Source organism: Ursus arctos, unplaced genomic scaffold, assembly GCF_023065955.2.
Source record: "Ursus arctos isolate Adak ecotype North America unplaced genomic scaffold, UrsArc2.0 scaffold_33, whole genome shotgun sequence".
NCBI classification, from domain to species: Eukaryota; Metazoa; Chordata; class Mammalia; order Carnivora; family Ursidae; genus Ursus; species Ursus arctos.
In genome coordinates this window covers 10,281,460-10,289,793 of record NW_026623019.1, presented here as the reverse complement: position 1 = coordinate 10,289,793, position 8,334 = coordinate 10,281,460, and positions in this window count along the sequence as shown.

Genomic DNA, 8,334 nt, shown 5'->3' with positions numbered 1-8,334 from the left:
CACTGGGGAGTCTGTGTCCCCCTTTGCCCCTCCTCCCACCCGTTGTCTCTCTCTCTCTCTCAAATGAATAAATAAAATCTTTTAAAAAAGAAAAGAAATTGGTGAAAAATCCCCAGAAAGGGAAGAGCAACCAGACCAGAAGCTGGAGTTTGTTGCCTGAGTCACATAGTGGTCACAAACCACAAAACCGAGGACCAGGTCAGTTGTGAAGGAAGGAGGCGGAGGCCCACTTATATTCCAATGAGTGTCCAGAGGGGTGTTCACTGTGATGTTTTTATAGCATCTTGCAATCTCTTAACTTTCCCCTTGTTAGTTTCTTTCTTTTTTAAGATTTTATTTATTTACTTTAGAGAAAGAGAGCACTTGAGCTTGACTGGGTATAGGAGCAGAGTGGGAGGGAGAGGCACAAGCAGACTCCACGCTGAGAGCGGAGCTGGACTCCTGGCTCCATTCCAGGGCCCTGAGAGCATGACCTGAGCCAAAACTGAGAGGTGGAGCTTAACCTCACCGACTGAGCCACCCAGGTGCTCCTTGTTAGTTTTTTCTAAATACCCCTGAAAGACCCCAACCACTAGAGCAAAGGACTGTGAACTCATTAAAGCGGGAAGGCCTGACTGGAAGCAATGTTGAGGGAGAGAGCAGCATAGAGCCCCTACCCATCCAGACACTGCCTACCTGGAACAGGAGGTAGGGTTCATTTTTCTGTTCCCTACCTCCTCCTCCCAAAGCTGGGCACACACCAGGCCTAGGATAAAGAAGTCAGGTCCTTGTGAAGTTCCCATTATCTTCCGGATAGCCCAACCTGAGGGCAGATCCGTGAGAAGCCTCTTCTCTGTTTCCTCCTCCATCCCCTGGGCCACACAGAAGGGTCCCTTTGGTTTCAAGAGACTAAGACCAGATCTGGAAGAAACAGGACCCTGCAGGTGATGCATAAAGTGGATCAAAGAACGAAAGGGCCTTTCAAAAAAGAAGAAAAAGTAGGAAGCCCAAACAGGGAGACCGTCTTCAACGACAGCAGAGGGGATGCTGTCAGAGGTTCTTGAGGGTATAAAACTTGAGTCTCATGCTAATTCTAGAAATTTGGAAAATTGGGATGGGATTGTGGGATCACTACTAGGATAGGATGGTGCAGTGGTTCTAAACTTAAAAAAAAATCTCAGAATCCCTTACAGAAGCAGAGCCCAGAGGGTTTTTAGGGCACTGAAGAGTACTCTCTATGATACTGTGAAAAGACAAAGTTCAAGACTGGCTTCATGAAACCTCGGGCACCACCCCATCTGGCAAGTAAAGGGGAGCTCTCAGAAGTTGTACAGTTGGAAGGTTTTTATAGGAAGGAGGGTAAGGCAAGACAGATAAGGATCGTTCCAGGCAAGGTCAGTTTCCCTCAGGGGAGAAGTTGGGAGAGGTGGGTGTCTTATCATGCAGGTGACCTCATCTCTCCCTGGGGGAATGGGGAGGGCCCTAGGGGTAGATCACCTCACAGATGCTGAGAATTCTTGACTGACCAGTTACCACTGCCATTCTGGGAAAGGTTGAAACTGCAATTAGAGTAGCTATAACCTCGGATTGGTGGTGACTTAGCCAAAGTGATGCCGTTCTGGGCCTGTGGTTTTCTCTTTCACAGTAATATTATAGGGGAGGAAGGCTTTCCCTCTGGTGTAATAGCTGTGTTTATGAAATAAACTGACAGCGGGTGGATTAACAGAAGAAAATGTATATAAACTTATTAATTTTTACTGTCATGTACGTGAGGGTATCACAAAACAAAAGTGAATACCCAAGAACACAGTGAGATTTGAGTTTAGATAAGATCTTCCTGGGGAAGAAGACAGGGAATGTAGGTCCCTTAAGGGAGAGTAGATTTTAGAAAAGACAAATGGACCCTTAGGAAGAACCCATGGGAGGTAGGATGGTATGTGACAAAGTCTGTCTGGGTGTGGTATGGACTTCTAGTCTTCTCTCCCGAGATAAGAGTCAAACCTCCCTGGATGGTGAAACTCCTAGGGAAGGGATTTATGACAAGGGAGTGTCTTCTGACTACAAAAGGAGGCAGATAAGGGGGAGGTCAGAGAAACTCTCTCCCTGCCATTTGTTTTTCAAGTGCATCCTGCCCGAAATAGTCAATGTGCCGCATTGTCATATTTTGAGTTGTCCTCAACTCCTTTGCTGTAATGTATTATGCATTTGTCCAAAACCGTAGAACGCACAACAGCAAGACTGAACTCTAATGTACACCGTGGGTGATTACGACCTGTCAATGTAGGCCCATCAATGGTAATAAACCAACCACCCCAGTGGGGGTGTTGATAATGGGCAAGCCTGTCCCTGTGCTGGGGGTGGAGGGTGGGCAAGGGGCCTATAGAAATCTCCGTACTTTCTTTTTTAAATAAGATTTTATTTATTTATTTGACGGAAGGAGGGAGAGAGAGCACAAGCAGGGGGAGGAGCAGAGGGAGAGGGAGAAGCAGGCTCCCCATGGAGCGGGAAGCCCTACTTGGAGCCAAAGGTAGAGGCTTAACCAACTGAGCCACCCAGGCGCCCCAGAAACCTCTATACTTTCTGCTCAGTTTTGCTATGAACCTTAAACTGCTGTAAAAATAGTCTGTTTTGGGGGCGCCTGGGTGGCACAGCAGTTAAGCGTCTGCCTTCGGCTCAGGGCGTGATCCCGGCGTTATGGGATCGAGCCCCACATCAGGCTCCTCCGCTGGGAGCCTGCTTCTTCCTCTCCCACTCCCCCTGCTTGTGTTCCCTCTCTCGCTGGCTGTCTCTATCTCTGTCAAATAAATAAATAAAATCTTTAAAAAAAAAAATCTGTTTTTTTTTTAAAAAAAGGTATCGAGGAAGCCAAAGAACTTGTGTGCAGTCAGGAGGTAAGAATTCCTGTCCCCTTCAAGGGTCCTACTCGTTAAACTAAGAAGCAGATTGACATGAGACAGGTTAGCAGGAGAAAATCAAATTTACTAGGTACATACAGAGACTCCACACAGATGTGGAGATTCCAGAGACAGGCACAATGAGGTATGTACGTCATTCTGAACTGAGAAGGGGGTAGGAGTCTGGGACTTGGAAGGAATGGGAATCACAGGAAGATGAAAGAGAGGGAGTGTTTAGTAAACAAATGTTTGCTGGGCCATTCAGAAACATTGAGGTATAAAGGACTTGGATCAAACAGGTCTTGCTAGGTTCTTCTGGGTCCTCCATACCTCGTTCACAGAATATTGTAGTGCTCTGTGGTGATAGCTCTCTGTCTGGAGGAGGTCCTCTCTCTAAATTCTTGTTACGCAGTTGAGTGGGGGAGGGAAAGAGCTTTTCCTGAATCTCCTGGGTTTTGATTGCTTTTTAACTCAATATAATTTTTATGCCAAAGTGGCCCATTTTGGGTCAGCCAACCATTGGCCCTTAGAGTGTGTTTGCTGTATTTATCCATTTTTACCATATTTAAAATTAAAGCTGAGAAATTGTCAAAATATTTATTAGTTGGGGCACCTGGGTGACTCAGTCGGTTTAGCATCTGCCTGTAGCTCAGGTCATCATCCTGGGGTCCTAGGATCCAGCCCTGCATTGGGCTCTCTGCCCAGCAGGGAGCCTGCTTCTCCCTCTGCCCCTCACCCTGCTTGAGCTTTCCCTCTCTCTCTCATAAATAAATAAAATCTTTTAAAAATGTATTTATTAGTTCATTAGCTTAGAAATAACAAAGCAGTTATTACATGTTCACATTAATGACATATTTTATGAATAATAACTGTATTTACAAAACATAACAAAATACATTTATTTAAAAGAAAACATTATTTTATAATTTTGTAAATCTCTAATGTTTGGCTTAAGTCAAAGGTACCAGAATATGCCACTCCAAGACAGGCCTCTTTGGCGTATGAATTATTTTGGGCTAAAGGCCAGTGAGAATCAGCCGACTCAGGAAACACTCTACGAACTGGCCACAAGTTTTCCTTTTGTAAAGGGGAATTTACATTTCTAAAGGAAATTTCCAGTTGTAGAGATAGCTCCCTCCCCCTGACCTGGTAGAGGATTTAACAATTCTTATGGTGGAGAGAACAGTAACTTAAATTTGCGTTACAAACTTTACTAAACAAGTCGGTGTAGGATCCCTCTCCTGGTCACCTTCCCAAAACTCGGCTATCCTGCCTGGAAGGCCAAAAACCTTCTGCCTTTTTGTTGAACCTAAGATGGTACAGAAGCCCAAATTCCAACCACCCCTTTGGGCAACTCATCCTCGGTGTTCCCTCCTGTTCATGCGTAATGCATGTGTTAATAAACTTATATTTGTTTTTCTCCTGTTAATCTGTCTTTTGTCAGTCTTTTTTTTTTTTTTAAGATTTTATTTTGAAGTAATCTCTACACCCAACATGGGGCTCAAATTTATAACCCCGAGATCAAGAGTCACATGTTCCTGGTTTTTGTCAGTCTGATTTATAGGGCCCCAATTTGACAATCTAAGATGGGTCAAGGAAAAGGATTTTCCCCCTTCCTCACACCCTTCATTGACAGTCTCCCCCGCCCCCCCAACCATTTTTCGATAAAATTTACATTTCTTATTAACACTTTTGGAACTACGTATATTTGGAATTTATTTGGGCTACACTGGTAAACCTCTAATCACAACACATTCATGTTTATGGAGCCCTTTTTGTGTGCAAGGAATTGTGCTCGGTGCCGGGGCTACAGCAGTCAATGGAGGGATGCAGTTCTGGCCTCGTGGAGTGTATGACCCAGCAGAGGCGACATTCCCATTGCCATCAGTGCTGGGAACAAGAAATACCGTGCACCGAGATTATGCGACCATCAAGGGGGTCCAGGTAGAGAGGCCCAGTGGAGGAGGGGACAGCAAGGCTGAGCCAGCAACATTTTTCGGGTTAAACAAATGCCCTAAGCAGAAAAGTGGGGAATAAGGACCAGCTTGGGTTCAAAGCTGGCCAAGCCTCAGAGCCAGGAGAAACAGCACCTTTAGGGAGCTGGGGATTTGGAATTGTAGCTGAAGTGTTGAAGAGTGAGGGGGTGGGAAACGTAATTATACTGCAGTGTCAGTGCAGGATTAGGTCAGAGAAGGTCGGTTTTCATGCCTGGTTCTGCGGAGGTTTTCCAGAGGTAAGGGATCATATTTACACTTTCGAAAGCTCCCTCCGGCTGCAGCATGGAAGATGGGCTGAGAGAAGGCGGGGGGGGGGGGGTGGAAGCAAGAAATCTTCTGTAATAATACAGGCGACAAAGGATGAGGACCTGATTGTGGGTGGGTACGAAGTAGTTCCGGAATGTTAGTGCGGTCGGAACCGATGGCCAAGAAGGAATTCTTGAAACGTCTTCGGTGCAAAAAGTTGATTTTATGAAAGCATCGGGACAAGACCCATGGGCTGATTATATACTATGGGGTTGGGGGAGGTAAGGAAAAAGGGATGTGTCCAAAAGAGCTTTCATATGCTAAAGAAGGCCCTTAGGATACTGGAGGCCTTGCTATTATCAGACTAAGGTTGTTTTTCCCTCTAGCAAAGCATTAACATTAAGATAGTGAGAAGTTTCCTGGAGGAATGTCACACATATTGTCCCTCCCAGGAGGCTGGGGAGGTTGTGGGGTGTCACCTTGTGCTTTGTCTTCAGCTTGCCTTCTCCTCCCTCATCAGGTAGAAGGGGGCGAATTTAGAGAATGTTTGGTGAAACATTTGAGGAGACTTGCTTATGGGCTGCTGAGATGAATTCCAACATAATCAAGTGGATATGCTCTGAATAGTTTGCACAGCTCTAGGTGGCACCTTTCGCGTCACGCTGTGATTATTTTGATCTCTGTGAATAGTGATGCCTAGATTTGTGCAGTGCACAGCCTGGGCAGCCTTACATGGTAACTCTGATTGTAAATTCATCTGCTTCTATTACTTTTGTGCTTGGAGGTTTTTGAAGTTTTCTTTCTCTTATGGTTTTATTTAAGCTGCTTGCTTTTGGAAAAATTTCAGTTAGCATTGAAGGGAGGGGTTGGAAATAAAAGTAACTAGGGAATGGCATTGTCTTATTTTTCCAAATAATTTAGCCACCTTTTCCACTTAACATGGCAGAAATAAGAGCTAAAAACTTTGAGGTCAGGGTGTGGCACTACCAATTTTCCCACAAGTTGCAGAAACAGAACTGTTAAAGTAGACTTACAGGGTCCGGGTGTTGGGTTAAGATCGCTTTTTGCCCTTAGCAAAGTATTAACATCGAGGCAGTTGAGTCCCTAGCAGAATGTCACTCTGCCTGTTTCAAGGACTTGTCAATAGGCTGCAGTTAGTAAGGAAATTAGTGATTTTTCTTCTGCCTTTGTTTCCCACGTCAAGTACATGTGCTTTATTCAACAGTTTAAATAAATCTTCAGTGAACAGCTCAATAAATCTGTTCTGGTTTATAGACTTAAACTCTCTAGTTCTGGTTTATTGTCTCCATAAGAATAGAAACAGTCTATTTCTTTTTTTGTCACTGAAAGTTTGTACCCTTTTACCAAACTGCCCTTTATTTCCCCCACCCCCAAACCCTGCAACCACTTTTCTACTGTTGCTATGAATTCGACTTGAAAAAAATATTGATTCATCGGTTGATTTACAGATTTCACATATAAGTACCATGCAGTCTTTGTTGTCCTCTGTCTGGTTTATTTCACTTAGCATGATGCCCTCCAGGTTCATCCTTATTGTAAATCACAGAATTTTCTTGTTTTTTAAGGCTGAATAGTATTGTGTGTTTGTGTTTGTGCATGTACACACATGCACAATGTACATAAACATCACAGTTTCGGGGCACCTGGGTGTCACAGTCGTTAAGCGTCTGCCTTTGGCTCAGGGCGTGATCCCAGCATTCTGGGATCGAGCCCCACATCAGGCTCCTCCGCTAGGAGCCTGCTTCTTCCTCTCCCACTCCCCCTGCTTGTGTTCCCTCTCTCCCTGGCTGTCTCTGTCAAATAAATAAATAAAATCTTTAAAAAAATAAAAAATAAAAATAAAAATAAACATCACAGTTTCTTTATCCATTCATCCATCAGCAAACACTTAGGCTGTTTCTGTAACTGGGCCATTAGGAATAATGCTGCCATGAACATAGGACGCAGATGTCTCTTCGAGATAATGGATTTGTTTCCTTGCATATACACCCATAAATGGGAAAACTGGATCATACGGTAGTTCTATTTTTCATTTCTCCAGGAGCCTCCATACAGTGGGACTAATTTACATTCCCACCAGCTGCGCACAAAGGTTCGCTTCTCTCCATATCCTCAAAGACACTTGTTATTTCTTGTCTTTTTGATAATAGCTATTCTAACAGTGTGAGGTGAGATCTCACTGTGGTTTAGATTTGCAATTTCCGCATGATAAGTGATGTTGAACACCTTTTTTATACCTCTTGGTCATTCATATGTCTTCTTTGCAAAGATGTTTTGTTTAGGGCCTTTGCCCATTTTTAATTGGGCTATTTATTTTTTGCTATTGAGTTTTATGAGTTCCTCGTGTCTTTTGGTTATTAACCCCTTATCGGATATGTAGTTTGCAAATATTTCCTTCTATTCTGTAAGTTTCCTTTTCATTTTGTTGATGGTTTCCTTTGCTGTGCAGAAGTTTTTTTTATTTTGATGCGGTCCCACTTGTTTATTTTTCTTTTGTTGCCAAATCCAAAAAGTCATTGCCAAAACTGATGTCAAGAAGATAACCCCTGTGTTTTTTTCTGGGAGTTTTATAGTTTCAGGTCTTAGGTTCAAGCTTTTAATCCATTTTGGGTTGATTTTTGGTTTTGGTATAAATAGGGGTCCAGTATCACTCTTTTGCCTGTGGCTGTCTAGTTTTCTCATCACTTATTAAGAGATATTCTTTTCCTGGGGCGCCTGGGTGGCGCAGCGGTTAAGCGTCTGCCTTCGGCTCAGGGCGTGATCCCGGCGTTCTGGGATCGAGCCCCACATCAGGCTCCTCCGCTATGAGCCTGCTTCTTCCTCTCCCACTCCCCCTGCTTGTGTTCCCTCTCTCGCTGGCTGTCTCTCTGTCGAATGAATAAATAAAATCTTAAAAAAAAAAAAAGAAGAGATATTCTTTTCCTGTTGTATATTCTTAGCTCCTTTGCTGGAAATTAATTGCCCATGTATGTGTGAGTTTATTTCTAAGCTCTCGGTTCCATCCCATTGATCTATGTGTTTTATGTCAACACTATACCATTTTGATTACTATAACTTTACAGTGTAGTTTGAAATTATTAAGTGTGATACCTCCTGCTTTGTTCTTCTTTCTTAAGATTGCTTTGGCTATTTGAGGTCTTTTATGGCTCCACTAAAAATCTTGGGATTGTTTGTTCTAATTCTGTGAAAAATGCCAT